The sequence below is a fragment of the Cynocephalus volans genome, chromosome 3 (assembly GCF_027409185.1).
Source record: "Cynocephalus volans isolate mCynVol1 chromosome 3, mCynVol1.pri, whole genome shotgun sequence".
Lineage (NCBI taxonomy): Eukaryota > Metazoa > Chordata > Mammalia > Dermoptera > Cynocephalidae > Cynocephalus > Cynocephalus volans.
The window spans coordinates 69,488,116-69,508,902 of record NC_084462.1 but is presented as its reverse complement, the minus strand read 5'-3'; positions in this window follow the sequence as shown (position 1 = coordinate 69,508,902).

Sequence of the window (20,787 nt, the reverse complement as noted above, 5' to 3'; positions counted from 1 at the left end):
GGGAGTCTTAATTGTGATAAGAAAGGTCAAAAATGGGGGAGGGGCCAAAATGTGGGTAAGTTGAGGGGCACCTACAACGAAGGGAAAACAGAGGTCCTGCACTGCCAGTGTGGTGTAATAGGACAGAACTGAACTCAAAGTGCAGCTCTGTGACTTTGAGCAGACACCTGGCCTCTCAGAGTCCCAGTTCCCTCCCTTGTAAGAACAGAGACAGATGATGCCCACCTTAAAGGACTGGTAAATTAGGTAACATATTGGAAAACCTAAAATGTAGTTACTACTCAATAGTGGTAGTTTCTTTTTCCTTCCAAAAAAAACCCACTGGCCCACCTTTCCTTGATTCTCTTAGAAAGTCTTGGGGAAGACTCTCAGTAATACTGAAAACCAAAGAAATAGGAAGATTGACAAAAACAACAGGGTTTAGAGAAACAATGATTCAATAAACATCTTACATTTGTACAATTTAATGCTTTGCCAAAGGGCTCCCTTAACTGTAATTTGATTTGAGACTAGCAATTGCTCTATGAAATTGATGGGGCAAATACCACTGGGTCTATTTGAAACATGAGGAAACCAAAGTTAAGAAATTGTATGGGATTGCTCATGGCACCTCAGTGTCCAGTCTCATCAATTTCCCCCATGGTACCCTCAACATGTTCCTATTACTCTGAAATAATGACCACAATGATGCCACCCCCATATACGGCACTTTACAGTGTGAAAAATATCACATTTATTTTCTCACTTGGCTCTCACAACAAGGATTTCTGGCCATTTCACAGAGGAGGAGCCCAAAGATTCAGAGAGGCCAAGTAGCCAATCCAATATCACACAGCAAATGTGGGGGCTGAACTCAGGTCTTCGGACAAGTCCACCTATGCTCATGGATTTTAATCACACTAAGGCAAATGAGGATTTTCAGGGCAAGCACAGAGGTGGACCAGTGTCCATGGTAAGAGCAGGCTGTGTGTTTTTCAGCCCTGGAAGAACACCATGCACAAGTGGCCCTGGCCCTCATGGTCACAGCAACTGTCACAGCCAGCACTATGCCCAGGTCATTTAGTATAATCTGCAGCAACGCTGTGATTTATTGATGGCTTTTATTCCCCACTGGGACAGCATGAAAATAATCAGATGAATAATGAGTTTGTGAGATGGATTCACTCTGAGCCAGCTCCTGCAGAAGGGAATTATACGCTGGGATTCTGCCTGGAGCAGCACAGGACGATGGATGTTTCTGCAGAAGGCTGGGCCTCATTTGCTCCTTTGGCAGCAAGTTGCTTTTCTCTACAGACATGGAGAGCTTAAGAGGTAATAGCACTGGCATCTCCCTGTTCCAAGAGTGGAAATGAGATGAGCATTGATGGTCTCAGGGATGACAAAACAGAACCTCATCCTGGGGTTGAGGGAGAAGAGCTGCATGTAACCATGGTAGCTGGCAGGAAGGCCCCCTTCCGAGGTTCTGCAATGCATGGGTAGCCACCCTACTTGATCACAAGCCGTGACGCATTCCTGTCGGTGGGGCCATGCTGTTCTAGTTATCTATGGCTGAATTATAAACCACTCCAAAATCTAGGGGCTCCAAGCAACAGTCATTCTATGGATCAGAATTAGGGTGGCTCTGCAGGGATAGCTTATCTCTGCTGCAAATTCTATGGCTGGAGGACCCATGGTGACCTCTCACACATGTCTGGGGCCATGGTGCTGGCTGTTGATGGTGGTGCCTCAGTTCTCCTCCACACAGCCGCCCTCCAGCACGACAGCCTCAACTGTTTACATGGCAGCCGGGTTCCAAGTGCAAAGGTGAAACTATAAGTCCACTTAGACCTGGGCTCAGAAATCCCCAAAAGTCACTCCTAAACATTCTGTTGGTCAAAGTAAGTCACAAAGCCAGCTCAGATTTAAGGAGTGGAGAAACAGACTGCACCTCTGCATGGGAAGAGCAGCACAGTCACTGCAGACAGGTGTAGACACAGGGGCATGATTCATTTGGGGCCACTGTGAAGCAAGATATCTACTGAGGACTGCCCTTGGGATGGACACCTGAGGGGGAGGGGAAGGAAGTGGGAGTGGTCAGAGGGAGAGGCTGAGCTGCAATCAGGGCTAAAGAAAGCCTCAGCCAGCACCACAGGAGTTCTGAAGCGGGAATGGCCCTTCAGAGCTGTCCTGGAGTGGGCCAAGGTGGCCAGGACTTTGTATGTCTGCAACAAAGGATGCGGGCACCCTGGAAAGGAGCCTGACCTTGGATGAGGCAGTCCCTGAAGGTGCTGACCCCTCACGGCTGCCTTCCCACAGCCCACCCAGCAGCTGAAAGGGCTCTGGGCACCTCTCACAGTGTCACCCAACCTTCTCCCACATCTGTCTCTCCCAAGAATCCACTTTCCTCCCCAGCTCGCCATCTCCCTAAGTTCCCCATCCATATGACCGTCCCCCAGAAGACAACACAAGAGACAGATTTCCCATGACACCTCCTCCCATGGTGGCAGACGCCCCTCTACCTGCCCAGCATCCCTCCCCATCTGTCCACTCTCTCCCTTCTTCCTGCCCTCACCCTGGCACAGCCTCCTGACCAGGTCCCCTCACTTCAAAACCCATGTTTCCACAGCAGCCCCAGCTGTCTTTGGAAAACAGGAATCTGCCAGTGAGACTCTCGCACTTGAACCCCTTCCCTGATTCTCACCACCTCAAGACCAAACCCCAGCTTCCCGACGTGGCTCCCCAGGCCCAGTCCCCGCACATGGCTCCTGCCATGACTATGGTCACTTCTCCCTTCACGTTCCTCCCTGACCCCCAGGAGCTTGTGTTCTCTCTTGCCTGTGGGCTGCCATACGAGCCATTCCATCTGCCTGTACGCTCTGTCTGCATTCCTCCCCCCCAAGCTCTCTCATTCCCCCTCACCCACCCTTCACCTCACTGTCTTGGGCCCACTCTTCAGCCAACCATTTGTCCCGGGAGCCTGCCTGAGCCCCAGAGCCCAGCCTGTGTTCGTCATGTTCCCGTGTCACCTCCGTTCCCCAGTCGTGGTGCTCTGTACTGGGGCACAGGTGCCGAGGATATGTCTGTCTCCCACCCACTAGACAGTGAGCTCTACAGGGGCCAGGCCCCAGGGTCACTGTCCCCAAGTACCCAGAGCAGAGCATCGTGCAGCACCATGTGGTCAGCACATGGCAGGATTTCAGGTTCCTGTTCTCAGGGCTTTGCTGCTCAACTAATAGCTGGAGGGGGGACAAGAGGAAGAAAGAGAGGGTGGCAGCCTGAGTCCTGAGCTAGGGTAGAAAAACCACAGAGATAAGTGCTGCTGAGGGGGAGGGGGAGCTGCCCTGGAAAGTGGGCCTGGCCTACAGACGGTGCCTGCAGCACAGCATGGGGAGTGCCCCGCCCAAGATGTGAGGGGATCTGTGGCAGTGGAAGCTTGGAGGACCTCCAGCAAGAGTGGACAGGCTGCGGAGAGCATCACTCTGCTTTCAGATAACATCCAGTCCTCCACTCCCTACTGGGCATTTCCGTATTGGCAGAGCTGTCAACACTCTGGGTAAAATTTTACTCTGTGGGCAAAATGCACAGTCTGTCTTCCTCATGCCCCAGAAAAACACTGCCAACCCACAGCACAGGGGATTGCCTATCATTTCGTAGCTCTTACACTGAGCTGAGCCCTGTCCAGTGCACTTTATGAGGATTATTATGCTCGATTTGCAGGTTAGGAAACTGAGGCTCAGGGAGGTTAAGTGCCTCACACCAGCTCCCCATAGTAAGTAAATGGCAAATGTAGGATTTTATTTTTTTTTTTTAATTTTATTTTGTTGATATACATTGTAGCTGATTATTGCTCCCCATCACCAAAACCTCCCTCCCTTCTCCCTCCCCCCTCCCCCCCAACAATGTCCTTTCTGTTTGCTTGTTGTATCAACTTCAAATAATTGTGGTTGTTATATCTTCTTCCCCCCCCCCCCGGTTTGTGTGTGTGTGTGTGTGTGTATGTGTGTGTGTGAATTTATATATTAATTTTTAGCTCCCTCCAATAAGTGAGAACATGTGGTATTTCTCTTTCTGTGCCTGACTTGTTTCACTTAATATAATTCTCTCAAGGTCCATCCATGTTGTTGCAAATGGCAGTATTTCATTCGTTTTTATAGCTGAGTAGTATTCCATTGTGTAGATGTACCACATTTTCCGTATCCACTCATCTGATGATGGGCATTTGGGCTGGTTCCAACTCTTGGCTATTGTAAAGAGTGCTGCGATGAACATTGGGGAACAGGTATACCTTCGACTTGATGATTTCCATTCCTCTGGGTATATTCCCAACAGTGGGATGGCTGGGTCGTATGGTAGATCTATTTGCAATTGTTTAAGGAACCTCCATACCATTTTCCATAGAGGCTGCACCATTTTGCAGTCCCACCAACAATGTATGAGAGTTCCTTTTTCTCCGCAGCCTCGCCAGCATTTATCGTTCATAGTCTTTTGGATTTTAGCCATCCTAACTGGGGTTAGATGGTATCTCAATGTGGTTTTGATTTGCATTTCCCGGATGCTGAGTGATGTTGAGCATTTTTTCATATGTCTGTTGGCTATTTGGATATCTTCCTTAGAGAAATGCCTACTTAGCTCTTTTGCCCATTTTTTAATTGGGTTGCTTGTTTTCTTCTTGTAAAGTTGTTTGAGTTCCTTATATATTCTGGATATTAATCCTTTGTCAGATGTATATTTTGCAAATATTTTCTCCCACTCTGTTGGTTGTCTTTTAACTCTTTTAATTGTTTCTTTTGCTGTGCAGAAGCTTTTTAGTTTGATATAATCCCATTTGTTTATTTTTCCTTTGGTTGCCCGTGCTTTTGGGGTCGTATTCATGAAGTCTGTGCCCAGTCCTATTTCCTGAAGTGTTTCTCCTATGTTTTCTTTAAGAAGTTTTATTGTCTCAGGGTGTATATTTAAATCCTTAATCCATTTTGAGTTGATTTTAGTATACGGTGAGAGGTATGGATCTAGTTTCATTCTCCTGCATATCGATATCCAGTTATCCCAGCACCACTTGCTGAAGAGGCAGTCCCTTCCCCAGTGAATAGGCTTGGTGCCTTTGTCAAAGATCAGATGGCAGTAAGTGTGTGGGTTGATTTCTGGATTCTCTGTTCTATTCCATTGGTCAGTGTGTCTGTTTTTATGCCAGTACCATACTGTTTTGGTTATTATAGCTTTGTAGTATAGCTTAAAGTCAGGTAGTGTTATGCCTCCAGCTTTATTTTTTTTGCTCAGCATTGCTTTGGCTATTCGTGGTCTTTTATTGTTCCATATAAATGTCTGAATAGTTTTTTCCATTTCTGAGAAAAATGTCTTTGGAATTTTGATGGGGATTGCATTGAATTTGTATATCACTTTGGGTAGTATGGACATTTTCACTATGTTGATTCTTCCAATCCAAGAGCATGGAATATCTTTCCATCTTCTTGTATCCTCTCTAATTTCTCTCAGCAGTGGTTTGTAGTTCTCATTATAGACATTTTTCACCTCCTTGGTTAACTCAATTCCTAAGTATTTTATTTTTTTGGTGGCTATTGTAAATGGGCAGGCTTTCTTGATTTCTCCTTCTGCATGTTCACTATTGGAGAAAAGAAATGCTACTGATTTTTGTGTGTTGATTTTGTATCCTGCTACTGTGCTGAAATCATTTATCAATTCCAACAGTTTTTTTGTAGAGGTTTTAGGCTGTTCGATATATAGGATCATGTATGTCATCTGCAAACAGGGACAGTTTGACTTCATCTTTTCCAATCTGGATGCCCTTTATTTCCTTCTCTTCTCTGATTACTCTGGCTAGTACTTCCAACACTATGTTGAATAGGAGTGGTGAGAGTGGGCATCCTTGTCTAGTGCCTGTTCTTAAAGGAAAAGCTTTCAGCTTTTCCCCATTCAGGATCATATTGGCAGTGGGTTTGTCATATATGGCTTTAATTATGTTGAGATACTTTCCCTCTATACCTAACTTATAGAGGGTCTTTGTCATGAATGAGTGCTGAACTTTATCAAATGCTTTTTCAGCATCTATAGAGATGATCATATGGTCCTTGTGTTTGACTTTATTAATATGGTGTATCACATTTATTGATTTGCGTATGTTGAACCAACCTTGCATCCCTGGGATGAATCCCACTTGGTCGTGATGAATAATTTTTCGTATGTGTTGCTGTATTCTGTTTGCTAGTATTTTAGTGAGGATTTTTGCATCAATATTCATCAAGGATATCGGCCTGTAGTTTTCTTTTTTGGTTATATCTTTACCTGGTTTTGGTATCAGGATGATGTTTGCTTCATAGAATGAGTTTGGGAGATTTGCGTCCGTTTCAATCTTTTGGAATAGTTTGTAAAGAATCGGTGTCAATTCCTCTTTGAATGTTTGGTAAAATTCTGCTGTGAATCCATCTGGTCCTGGGCTTTTCTTTGTTGGGAGCCTTCTGATAACAGCTTCAATCTCCTTTATTGTTATTGGTCTGTTCAAATTTTCTACGTCTTCACGGTTCAGTTTTGGGAGCTTGTGTGTGTCCAGAAATTTATCCATTTCCTCCAGATTTTCAAATTTGTTGGCGTATAGTTGTTTATAGTAGTCTCGAATGATTCCTTGTATTTCAGATGAATCAGTTGTAATATCGCCTTTTTCATTTCTAATTTTTGTTATTTGAGTCTTCTCTCTTCTTTTTTTTGTTAGCCATGCTAATGGTTTGTCAATTTTATTTATCTTTTCAAAAAACCAACTTTTTGATTCGTTGATCTTTTGAATTGTTTTTTGGTTTTCAATTTCATTCAGTTCTGCTCTGATCTTAATGATTTCTTTCCGTCTGCTAACTTTAGGATTGGATTGTTCTTGTTTTTCTAGTTCTTTAAGGTGAAGTGTTAGGTTGTTCACTTGCCATCTTTCCATTCTTCTGAAGTGAGCATTTAATGCAATAAATTTTCCCCTCAATACTGCTTTTGCAGTATCCCACAGGTTTTGGTATGATGTATCATTGTTTTCATTAGTTTCAATAAACTTTTTGATTTCCTGCTTGATTTCTTCTTGGACCCATATGTCATTAAGTAGAATGCTGTTTAATTTCCATGTGTTTGTATAGTTTCCAGAGTTTCGTTTGTTATTAATTTCTAGTTTTAATCCATTGTGGTCTGAGAAGATCCATGGGATAATTCCAATTTTTTTGAATTTATTGAGACTTGATTTGTGACCTAATATGTGATCTATCCTGGAGAATGATCCATGTGCTGATGAGAAGAATGAATATTCTGAGGTTGTTGGGTGGAATGTTCTGTAGATATCTGCCAATTCCAATTGGTCTAGAGTCTTGTTTAGATCTTGTGTTTCTCTACTGATTCTTTGCCTAGATGATCTGTCTAATATTGACAGTGGAGTGTTCAGGTCCCCTGCTATTATGGTATTAGTGTCTATTTCCTTCTTTAGGTCTAATAGAGTTTGTTTTATAAATCTGGCTGCTCCAACATTGGGTGCGTACATATTTATGATTGTTATGTCTTCTTGATGGATCAGTCCTTTTATCATTAAGTAGTGTCCCTCATTGTCTCTTTTTATGGTTTTTAGTTTAAAGTCTATTTTGTCAGATATAAGAATAGCTACTCCAGCTCGTTTTTCTTTTCTGTTTGCATGGTAAATCTTTTTCCATCCTTTCACTCTTAGTCTGTGTGAATCTTTATGGGTGAGGTGGGTCTCTTGTAGGCAGCATATAGTTGGGTCCTGCTTTTTGATCCAGTCAGCCAGTCTGTGTCTTTTAATTGGGGAATTTAAGCCTTTAACATTAAGAGTTGTTATTGAAAGGTGTTGATTTATTCCTAGCATTTTATTGGTTGTTTGGTTGTCTTAGGTGTCTTTTGTTCCTTGCTTTCTGATTTACTGTTTGCTTTCTTTGTTTGTTGGTTCCTTAGGTTGTAGATAGTGTTTTTGTTAGCTTGTTTTCTCTTCATGAATGCCATTTTTATTGTACTAGCGGGTTTAGATTTTTCTTAGGTTTTTATGGCAGTGGTAGTTATTTTTCAGGAACCAAACCCAGTACTCCCTTGAGGATTTCTTGTAAGGGTGGTCGTGTGGTAGTGAACTCCCGCAGTTTTTGTTTGTCTGAGAAATATACTATTTGCCCCTCATTTCGGAAGGATAGCCTTGCAGGGTAGAGTATTCTTGGCTGGCAATCTTTGTCTTTTAGTATTTTGAAAATATCATCCCATTCCTTTCTAGCTTTTAGGGTTTGTGATGAAAAGTCTGATGTTAACCTGATTGGGGCTCCCTTATAGGTGATTTGACGCTTCTCTCTTGCAGCTTTTAAGATTCTCTCTTTGTCTCTGAGTTTTGCCAATTTGACTATGACATGTCTTGGAGAAGGCCTTTTTGGGTTGAATACGTTTGGAGATCGTTGAGCTTCCTGGATCTGAAGATCTGTGATTTTTCCTATACCTGGGAAGTTTTCTGCCACTATTTTGTTGAATATGTTTTCAATGGAATCTCCATTTTCCTCCCCTTCTGGAATACCCATGACTCGGATATTTGAGCGCTTGAGGTTGTCTGATATCTCTCTCAGATTTTCTTCCATGTCCTTGATTCTTTTTTCTTTCTTTTTGTCTGCTTGTGTTATTTCAAACAGCCCATCTTCAAGTTCAGAGGTTCTCTCTTCAACTTCAACAAGCCTGCTGGTTAAACTCTCTGTTGTATTTTTTATTTCGCTGAATAACTTCTTCAGTTCAGCAAGTTCTGCTACATTTTTTTTCAGGACATTGATTTCCTTGTATATTTCCTCTTTCAGATCCTGTATACTTTTCCTCATTTCATCATGATGTCTAGCTGAGTTTTCTTGTATCTCATTCAGTTTCCTTAGAATTATCACGCGAAATTCCTTGTCAGTTATTTCAAGGGCTTCTTGTTCTATAGGATCTAGAGTATGAGATTTATTAACTTTTGGTGGTGTACTTTCTTGATTTTTTGTATTTCTGGTGTCTTTTTTTTTGGTGTTTATTCATTGTGGCAGGGGGTTTCACAGTCCACCGGTTTGAGACTAACGACTAACTAGGATGTTGCTGTGGTTGCCAATTTGGTATGGCTCCCTCCGTGACTGCTCAGTTGGCCTCTAGTGTCTTGTGTGTGTGGTTGCCTCGGGTCTTGGGCTTCTCCGGGGATCCACCTTTCTCGTCAGCTTGTACTCTGCTGGGCTGGTGGATCACGTACCACAGGGTGTGTGATCTCTGTTGAGCTTTCACTTTCTGTACAGGACTTCTCCCTGTTCCGTGTGCTCTGGCCCAGGCTGTTAGATCGTGCAGTGGCGACCCCACCGGGTGTGTGGTTTCTGTCGAGTCTCCGCCTCCCTGGCCGCACGTCTCCCCCCTCTGTGCACACTGTGCTGGGCTGGGGCATGTCTTCTGCACCCCTCGTCTATCAGCTGGGCCTTCAAGACCCTGCTCAGCACCACCTCTCCCAGGAAGTCTACCAGGTTTCTGCTAGGCACAGACGACCGGTCTCTCTGGGTGCCTTTGTAGCACTGTGTAGATCTTTCTCGGGTCTTGTTCACCTTTCTATCCCCCCGGTATAAACCGAGTCTAGTGCCCGCCTGCAGCCTGCTCTCCAGCAGGTTCAAGCGGACCTGGGAACTCTCCTACCACACTATTCCCAACCAGAAATTCGTTAGGCTTTTTTCCAAACTGGTGGTCGCAGAGATGGTATCTGCCTCCCAGTAACAGGAAGTTTACCGGGCCGGAGTCCAGGGTGTGGTGGAGTGACAGTCGGCCGGACCGTACTTCCTAGCCCTCCCAACACTGGTCGGGACGCCCCACACCCCCGCCAGAGAACCGCGGAGGGAGTGGGAGAGGAGGCCGGCCCGCAGGGTCCGGGAAGCCCTGCGCCAGGCCAAGCAGATGGGGTCAGTGATGGCCGAGCAGGGCGGAGCTGCCCGCACCTGGGAAAATGGAGGCAGCACCGGGGCAGTGAGTGGCCTGGTGGTGCATGCGGGAGGCGCGTGGGCATCCACCCCCCGAACAGAGCTGTGCCAGGGATCACTCACAGTGCTGTGCCAGGTCGGGCGCTCGCTCTGTCTCTGGTTTGTTGCCTTCCGTGTTCTCGGCGCTGCCGCCTCGGGCTATTCAGTCGCGGCGCCGCTCGGGCGCTCCCAGGAATCTTCTTTAATGCCGGCCTGAAACCTCGAATCCTGAATAGGGCAGCTGGCCGCCTTCAGTGCGGCCCCAGCCTCCGGGATCCTGGCTGCATCCACAGCAGCCCTGGCGCCGTGTTCCCTGTTTCAAGACTCGCTTTTGCAGCTAAGAATCAATTCTTTTCCTGCTCCACACTTCAAAGCTGTTGCCTGTAAATGAGGCAGCCTCTCCTGCCGGGGGCAAAGTGGCGTTGAGCCCCCACGACCGGCCAGCAGCAGCAGTCCTCCCTTAAGAGATGGCCAGAGGAAGGTCCACAAGTTTCCCGGCTGCCTGAGGCCCAGTGGCCACCTTTTCCACCTCAGCTACTCCGCGCCAGCCGCCGCAGCCGCCGCCATCTTGAAACTCTGCTCCTTTTTCCAAATGTAGGATTTTAAAACCAAGTTCTGTTTCCTGTTTACTTTGAACACCTGAAACTTTGCAGGAGGCCCAGACAGGGCAACCTGGAAGAGTCAGAGGGTTAACGCCTCTGGAAGCAGCCCACAACCAATGAGAATAGATCACAAAGTTCGGATTTCTAACCTTTACCATCCACACTGCTATATACCAACACAGGACTGAAAGGGAGCCTGGAGATGGTCTTGTCCACCTACTGCCATTATTATTAATTTTATTCTGTGGGCCCTCAGGACTATGGTTTTAAGACCCATCCATGTTTCTATGTGAACATCTACTCCTGCTTTTCAATGCTTCTGGCAGCTTTATCCATCGTAGTTTACTGCCCACTGCTGCAGGGGTGGACGCCCAGATCATAGCTTGCTCCACAAACCCCACGGCAATGAATGCCCACAGCCATGGATCTGTTTTTAAAGGTGAGAAAACAAGGGCCAAGGAGTGGGAAGAGGCCTGCGTCCAGCACTGACCCATGGTGGGCATTTCTAATTAGCTCTTGGCAGCCCCTGTGGGAAAAGGCATTTCTCTCCCCTAACATCTACCTGTCCCTTTGGGAACAAACTCTGACGGGCCTTGCTTCAATGTTCACACCCCTGACAAATCCCTGTGACCAGGCATGCAGCATTCTGGTAGGCTGAGCCTGGATCATGTGACTACCTCCGGTTTAGAGTGGGAGGAGCAGTTTCTCACCTTCCTAGAGGGGACAGATGGGATGGGGAAGGGACACTTAGCTCTTCAATGAAAAGAGGAGTCTTGGCAAAGAAAAATAACAGGTGTCCTCATAGAGAATCGCAATCACTCCCTGGCTGAGGACCCCAGTGTTGGTCATGGGAAAGGGCCCTTTGCTGGGGGTAGAGGCTACAGTGCAACTCCTCAGGAGCAGGAGAGTGAGTGCAGGGGACCCGAGGCCACCCCTCTGGAGGTGTGCATCTCCCTGCAGTGTGCTTCCATGAAGGACAAACAAGCCCATACATCTCTCTGGCCCCTCTGAAGTGCTGAGCAGGGGGCAGCAGGACTCCCAAGTTTGTACACCCCTCTCCCCAGCTTGTCCCAAGCCAGAACGACAAGATGGCGAGACTCTGCTCACAGACATCACCAAGTTTTCACAGAAATGGGCACAGAAGCAATGAGAAAGCCAGACATGGGCGAGAGCTCCATTCTACCAAATGCAGTGTCCCATCCTGGTGGACGATCTAATCTCTCAGAAAGTAGAGGAACAAGAACAGTTGCTTCCACAGACTCAACTCTGGCCAACTAAACAGTGGCTGTTGAAATGGCAGAGAAAGGAAATTGAGAAAATGTAACCAACTCAGACTATGTGTGTAGACTAGGCATGAACCCATATCTTTTCTTTTGTTGTTGGCTGGCCGGCATGGGGAACTGAAACATTGACCTTGGTGTTTTAAGACCACGCTCCAGCCAACCGAGATAAACTTTTGTCTGTTAGCGAACACCTGAGACTTTGCATGTTGGGCCCAGGCAGGGCGCCAGGTAGAGTTAATGCCTCTGGAATCTGCCCACCACCATCCATGGATGGGAATTTGGTGAATCGACGCCCCAGCTTCCTTTCCCTCTGTCAGGTGACTCTGACATGCTCTGCAGGGTGTCCCAGAGCTCCCCAGTGGTGAAGCTTTTCTGCCCGCAGCAGTAACTTGCATGACAACATGGACTTCATGACTTTCTTTCCTTCTTGCCTCACTTCTTCACTTGCCCACCAATGTTTCCCAGGATCACTTTCCACACTACTTGTACTTAAATCCTTTTCTCAGTGTCTGTATCTGGGACTAGAACTAAGATAATGTAATAACCAAGAAAGTACATTCCAGAAACCTGGAGACATAGCAGTGGAGTGGATAATCCCACAAGCTTTGGAGTCAGACAGTCTGTGTTTGAATCTGTCTCTACCAGTATGTAAATATTTAATATTAGAATGATTGTTATTTATAAACTTTAGAAGTAGATTTCAAGACGGGCAGAGCCGGAAACTCTAGAAAAAGGAAGACAGTTCAAGAATAGGATACTTTAAAATTCTGAGAATATGCAAATAAGTCAATCTTCAGAGGCAGCTGCAGAAATGCCATGGCTTCCCAGGACTCTCCTGGGAGGCCAGGTTGTGAAAGGACAAAGGGCAGAAGGAGTCGCCTGAAGCAAGGCAAGGAACATAGCCCCTACACCCAGCCTGTAAGATGGCTGTTGGGGAGCTATCCCCAGAATGTTCTGTGGCTTGCAAACATCCCAAGGACAATAGAAAGGGCTTTAAGTTCCAAGCAAAACAGAGAGCAAGGAAGGGACAGAGCTGGTGTTTGGGAGTGACAGAGAGAAAGCCCAACTGCTCAACTCCCATCTTACTCCTGTCTTTCACATCAAGGCCCATGATTTAAAACATAAAAGGTGAAGACAAACAGCTAAGAGGAAATCAGCACCAACTAAAGTCCCCACAGGCTTTCTAGTTGGTCGAGGGCAAGCCAGAAGGCTGGGCTCAGTCTCAAAGGCTGACAAGTTTTCCGTTTGGGGGGCAGCTGGGCAAGTAATAACCAGGAGTGGGCTGCAGCCTCTGTCCATAGTCCCAGCATGTTTTCCAAGACACTGAATGAAGATCCTAAGCACGGTGCCTGTCACAGAGAAGGCTCTAAACCAGTGGTACTCAACAAGGGGCAATCTCTCCCCCAGGGGAACTTTGGCAATGTCTGGAGACCATTTCTGGTTATCACAACAAGGATATGTGGAAGGATGCTATTGACAGAGAGGAGATGCTGCTTAACTTCCAGTAATGCACAGGGCAAAACCCCACAAGAAAGTTATTTGGCTCAACATGTTGATAGTGCCAAGATTGAGAAACCCCACTCTAAACAGATGTCTGTTGAATGAATGAATGAAATATTAAGCACCCACTAGGTGCCCTGGGAATACACAGAGGAATAAGACACAGTCTCTCCCCTCAAGACTCCTACTGTAGTACAAGAGATAGATGCAAGTGGCTTTACTATGGTATGAAATGTGCTTTAAAGGAGGTGATATGAGAACAGACATGAAAGAACTACCAATCCCACTAAGCAAAGCTGCAATTTGAGCTGGGCTTTGAAAGATGAATGGAAGTTTGGCTGGGACATGAAGTGGACATAAAGGGTGGATTGAGGCACTAAACGTGCCTGATGTGACAGGCACAGCACAAGCAATCCAGTGTGCCTGGAGCGCAGGGTTCTTAAGGAGGAGCAACTGGAGACAGGGCTGGGAAGGTGCTGAATGCCACGGTAAGGCCCTTGACTCTATCTTACAGGTACAGGGTTCCAGAAGGTTGTTAAGCAGATGTTAACATGGTCATATCTATTTCTTTAAAACAAGAATACATTTATTCTCTCTGGTTAGAAAAATTCTTCCCTCCAGCAAAGAATTAGTATAACATCAATCTCATTCATAAATCCACCATGATGACCTGTTCCTTAACCCTACTGTGTGACGTACAGAAATTGATCTTAAGCCCTGGTGCACAACGGGTGGTCATCATGGTAGCAACTAACAGAGCACACTAGTGACTTCTTCATCTTTGTGTCCATCCGTGCCAGCAGAGTGCCAGGCATTATGAGTGTTTGATAAACAGCTGATGAACAAAAGAATGCACAAACCGCTTGGATGATGGGTACCTTCCTTAGATGGAGTCAATTCAGATTTCCAAGGATTAAGCAAGGACCCTATCACTGTACTCTGTTCACTGAGCCCTAATTTTCTAATTTTCCTAAGTTTCTACTGGAAATTCTGATAACATTTACTGCCATTTCCTAATTATATAAGTAGCATATGTTCTCTGAAGCAGATTTGGAAAATACTGTGTAAGAATTAACTTTTTGATTAATTTCTTTCTCTATACAGAATGTATGCTCAGAATACTCATTCATTCATACACACACAGATATATACACGCATACACCACAGATTTTTACTACATATTTGGGATCAACAGTATGACTTTCAGTTTCAAATTAAAAGCATTTTCCTGTCATTAAGACTCTTTGAAAACACCCTGTATAGTCGGGGAATAATATTCCACCACATGCAGGGTACAATGGTTGTCCATTCCCCTTTCACTGTCTGTTTAGGTTGTTTCTGGATCTGGGGACTGGCTTTGGTGACACTTAAGTCTGTATTTAGGGGTTGGGCTATATTTCCGACTTGGGGCTCATGAGTCTTTCTCCAGCTGACTGATTCTGTTTATTTCTTTAACCACCCACTGTCAGAACCTGCAAGCTCTCTCTGGATACCTTGCTCCTGGGTCTATGTATAATCCCACCCCTCTCCCTGCTCCTCCCCTCAAGGGCAAGTTCTGCCCTAGCTTTCTGTCTTCTCCCCCTCTGCTAGTTTCTATGACTCCACATCTTCAGTCCTGCTGAGACATGGACAGCTCTCTCCTGCCATCTCCTGCCCACTGACAACATCTCTAGGACCCTGGCTTAACCCTTGTAATGCTGGGATGAATTGAGGGAAAAAAAACAAGCTTAAAGAAGACATATAATAAGCTTAATTGTAAAGTCCCACACTTGCTTTGTTCTCAGCTATCTGCACAAGAACACTATGACAGACCCGATTTAATTGCATCTGAAAATAGACCTGGGGCTTTAATTGGTAATAAGCTCAGTAAGAATCAATAATGGAATGTGGTTGTCAAGGAGAAAGTTAACACCATTTTTGGCCACCTTTGTGTACTGTTTTCAGGCTCAGGACCAATAGGGGAAAGTTACAGGAAGATAAATTTCAGGTCAAAATTAAGAAAAGGATTTGTAAAAAGAGTTGACCTCCAATGAAACAGGCTGGCAGTGTACTGCCACCATTGGCAATATGCAAGAAAAGATGTCACCCATTATGCCTCCAAGAGTTTATTGCTACCCACATAAACGTATTACCAACACTTCTTAAGAAGTGAGAGAACAGGCAAACGGCCTATGGGCAATGCGAGCCCTGGCTTACGTATGAAGCTTCATTATGCAGCCTGTTCCCTGGAGTCACTCAGGGTGCAGAGGCCTTGGAAAGCCACTGTGAGGTGCGTGCTTGCTCCCTGAGGTGAGTCTTGGACAGGCCCCCAAGGCATGCTTTTCACCAGCTGTTGGTCTTAGAGTAAGACAGCCTCTGGTCTCATTAACTGGGACAATCACAGTTGAAACACAGTGTCCTCTACTCTCCCTAAGCCTGGGCAGGCAGAGCCCAAAGGCCCCATCCCCAACTCCCATCCCAGCCCCGTGATGCTTTGCTGCTGTCCCTGCACTGTCTGTGCTCAAATAAGCCACAGCAACCCCAACGGCCTCTTGCCCATCACTCACTCAACACACATCCCCTTCCTGCAGCCTGTTGTATAGATGGTGTGTAAGGGTGTCCACAAGCACCTAAGAGGATGGTTCCATTTACTCTGGGGAGACGCGCCAAGAAAGCAAAGTCTTAAGGGGTCAAGGCTGAGGACATGTGAAAGGATGTGTCCAGACAAAAAAGAGCAAGTGCAAAGGCGTGGGAGGTGGTGGGGCTTGGGACAGGGCTTGGGGAAGAACACATTCAATACGGCCAGTGGCTCGGTCTTGCTGGGGCTCAGGGAGCTGAGACACGAAGATGGAGAGGCACACTGGATTCAGAATAAGAACAGCCATGCTCAGGAACTTGGATTTCAATCTGAAGGCCAGGAGGAGCCACTGAAGGGATATAAAGAGAGTGATGGAAAACAGATTTTCATTTTTAAAAGATAGTCTGCTAACACTCCACAGTGGAGCGAATGGATGGAAGCAAGAGAGACAAGAGGCAGGATGGCCAATTAGGGGAATATCATAGACATTTACATGAAAAATGCCCAGTACCTTCACTAGAGCAGTGTGGGTTGAGGCGTGGGGGAGAAAGGGATATCTAGAAATATTCCAGGATGGTTACAAGCGGGTGTAAGGAGTGAGACGGGTTCTGGCCGACTCCCATGTTTTCTGACTTGGCCGGCTTCATAATGGTACAGCCATTCCCCAAGTCAGGGTAGTCATGATTTCAGACACAGTATTCTGTCTTGTTACTCTTCTTTATGGGACCATATGTCTTGATTTGGATTGGAAACAAAATACATACTATACATGTGATATTTCTCATAGTTTAGATGCCCAGTATCTGAGCCACTTCCTATGTTTAGAAATTTCCTACATTGTAAGTCCAAATTGGAAGCAAAGCCTACTCCCCTCTCTAGAAGTCGAAAATACCAAATCCTTACTTTCCCTGGCTCCCTTGCAGTTAGGGCACAGTAGGTGCCCTGGGTTCAGCCAATCGGACCCTCTTGTCCTGGACTTTAAATGAGGACCTGATGACACAAAGAAGCCAGGGCCATGAGAACCCCTGGCAGGGCTGATGGCTGAAGCATCACGGAGTTTCTGGGGGCTCAGGGCAACAACATTAGCAGTGTCCCCAGCATCCAGTAGCAGTGGTACAAACTGTGACAGCAGTATCCTCACTGTGCCAGATCTGTGCATCGTTCAAACGGCTTCTGAACCTAGTCCTGCCCTTCTGGCAAATCTGTAAGCTACCATGTAGACTTGTAAAAAAATTTTTCCTCCCTAAATTAGCCAGAATTGGTTTCTGTTGCTTGCAATTAAGAAACCCGACTGATACAGACATTGAAGCCAGAGTAGTTGCAGGCAACAGATCCTTAGGGAAATGAAGGAATCTTAGGGTTTGGGGGAGGTGAAGGCTCTGAAACTCTATCTAGCATTAAGTGATGGGATTCTGGCAGTCCACACGTGCAGAGGAGAAAGAGCAGATTAAATGATCACCTCTTTACACTTGGAATAAAATGCTTATTGAAGACAAGGCTTTGGGGTAATGTTGCAGGCAGGATTATGACTCCCAAAGATCTTATACCCCAAACCCTGGGACTGTGAATACGGTGAGATATCATGCTCATAAATATGTTACCTTACGTGGGAAAAGCATCTTTGCAGATGTAATTAAGGTTGCTAATCAGCCAACCTTAAAACAGAGAAATTAGCCTGAATTTCCAGGTGGGCCTAGAGTAATCACATGAGCCCTTAACAGCAAAAGAGTGAGGGGGAGTCAGAGAGATTCGAAGCACAAGAAGGATTTGAGGTTGCTGGCTTGAAAATGGAGGATCTGCGTGTAAAGAAATGGACCCTCGGTCCTACTGCCACAAGGAACTGAATTATGGCAACAACATGAATGAATTTGGGAGTGGATTCTTCCCCAAAGCCTCCAAAAGCGAACACAGTCCTGAACGCCTTGATTTCAACTTTGTGAGACCCTGAGCAGTGAACTCAGTCCCATCATACCACATTTCCGCCCTATGGAACTGTGAGATGATAAACGAGTGCTGGTTTAAGCAACTAAGATTGTGGTCACTTGTTACACAGAAAGAGAAAACTAATACAGGTACTGAGGAAGCCATTCTCAGAGAAGAGATGAAAGACCTGAAGAATTCGGGGACTCTTGGGTGGGTCATTCCTTCTAAGGACAATGACCAGCTGAAAGAAAGAATAAACGCTCCGATTTCTAAACCCTCGGTCTGATGGGCTCAACTTGCCAGCACCAGTGCCCAACCCAAGACTTCACACAGCACCACCTGAAGGGGTACTGCTCTGTTCTTACTGAGACACACTGGGGTTTGCTTTCCATTCCCATACCATGCTTCTGCCAGCCAGCCACCTGTGGACTCACCTTCTACACGGACTTGGCATCAAAGAAAACACTGCTTCTAAGAAATTCATTTTTCTGCAAAATTTTTTAAAAATTGGCTGATAGTCTTTACTCATTAGTTTTATCACGTACCAAATCACCCAGAGGCAGCTTGCCTTACAGGAGGGTGTGATCACCTATTAAAGATTCCAGTTATAGCACCAGTGGAGAGACACCACCTTCTGAGTTTAGGGTGCTGATCTACCATGTAGATTTATGCTGGAACCAGCCATCAATACACGGGGCCAGGAACCAAGGAGTGGATGTAGAAATGTTGCTTGTCAATATCACACCTAATGATCCACTCAGAAAATTTTTGCTTTCTCCTCCTATACCTCAGGGCTCTTCAGGTTTAAAGGTTTTAGTCTTGAAAGGAAAATACTTTTATTAGGAGACACAATAATGGTTTTTAAAATGTGGACATTTCAAAAATGTGGTCCTTTTAGCTCCTGATGCTACTGTAGTTCTAACATAGCTACTACATAACGTAAGCAGAGAGAGGTACAGATGGAACCTAGGAGTCTCCTGGGACTTCCTGGTACTGTGATGTTCAGTGGTAAAAATATATGGAAACTATTGCCAGTGGTACTGAATTGTGGTGTTTACTAATTTCCTTGGTGTAGAGATGCCCACCATGGCCAATCTCAAGCTATTCACTTGAAATTATTGAACATGCATTTGGGATGAGTTGCACAGTAGCACACATTATATGGTATTTCTACCATACATATACAAAAGACAAATAATCTCAAAAGGATAGATAGTAGTAAAATAACTAGTAAGTGATGAGTTTGGGGTATTTATTATATTTGTGTTTAATGGAATTTATTTAATTGTAAGTTTATATAATTTAATTTTTAATAATAGCTGTTTTTAACAAATGGGCCACAACATTGTTGAAAATTTACTAATCCACTCTCACAAGCCAGGATAAGATAGATTTAACACACCACTGATAAAGCAATTCTACAGAGAAAGGGTCATTAAGGGCTCAGATCTCTCATAAGGGAAGGTCAAGGTCACTCTTCCTGGTTAAATAATCCAGTTGAGGTTCTACCTAAAGGCAAAGCAAACCTTAAATATTGTAGAGGAGGAAAGTCACAAATATCACAATAGCAAAAACTAAGACTAGAGTAGCTACCCATATTTTCTTCCATTTCATTATATATTTGTGAGTTTTAATTAATTTTCCTTGTCTTTCCTATGATTATCCCGCACTCTTGGGGTAGTTTATGTTACAATTTAGTCTCTAGATGAGATCACAGAATTTTGAGAAAGAATGTGACAGAACTTGAGGAGGGCTGGACAGCTACAGAGACCCTGAACTCAGACTTGGTTACAGTTCTTATGAGATGTTGGGTTGTCTCCCTTCGGGAAACGGATAAATCCATTTTTTGTTATATGAGGGTTAAGAGGGAGGGATTTTTGTTTTGTTGTATTTTGTTTTTGAAAGAAGGAATATTGTTGATAGAGCAAAAAATCCCTCAATAATGGCACCACCTTATAATGCAAACTTGTGTATAACACAGTTGGTAATTGCCTCTGTCCTCTGCCCAACTCCTCTTCTTAAACAGGGATAGGCTTAATTTCTTATCTTCCACTTCTGCAACAGGATGGAGGAATATGGAGAGAGGATGAAGCCAAATGGGGAAGCAGCAGGAAACCTTGTATGGGAACGATGACAGATGGAGAGTGTGACCCTACATCCCTGGTATTGTCCCCAAATCAGGACAATGGAATGGAAACCTAACAAGTGGCAGAGTTTTGAAATCATGGCAACTGTTCTGGAAGCTCTTTCCACTGCAGACTCCAGACTCATTCTCTTGCTATTTAAGCTGGAGTTGATAGCTGCCCCAAATGGTGCCATATGGTGGTAGGACCTGGAAGCAATTGCATCCTGCAATGAAACTCTCAGAACTCCTGTCCAGCTAGCTGTGCTGTCTCACCCAGTTATTTAATTTATTTCACAATAACACAACCCCACATTTTACAAGCTTTGATTTTTTTTTAACTTACTTATGGCACTTATTACAGCAGGGTTTTATGGTACTGGACACCAATCCCGCTGTTTCCGTACCTCACTTCCATTTTCTGTAGGTCATTTTCCTTTTTCTGTCCATAAGTGTTATACAACCATGTGGCAGCCCCACAGTTGCTCTGAACTTATTCTGGTTCTGGGTGCTGCCCAATTCACAAATCGTTCTTTGCTCAAACTCTTAAATTTGATTTGTCTAAAGATTTTCTTTTAACAGTACCAAAACTGACATTGGTACAATACATGTGGACAGTTCTAGGTCATGTTATCACGTGTAGATTTGTGTAACCATGTAACCACCCTGCAATCAAGATACAGAACAATTCCATCACTACAAAGATCTCTTTCTTGATGTCTCTTTAGAGTCATACCCACTCCCCTCTCCCCCATCCCTAATCCCTGAAAAATACTAATCTGTTCTCCGTTGCTATAATTTTGTCATTTTGAGAGTGTTATATAAATGGGTTCATGCAGCATGT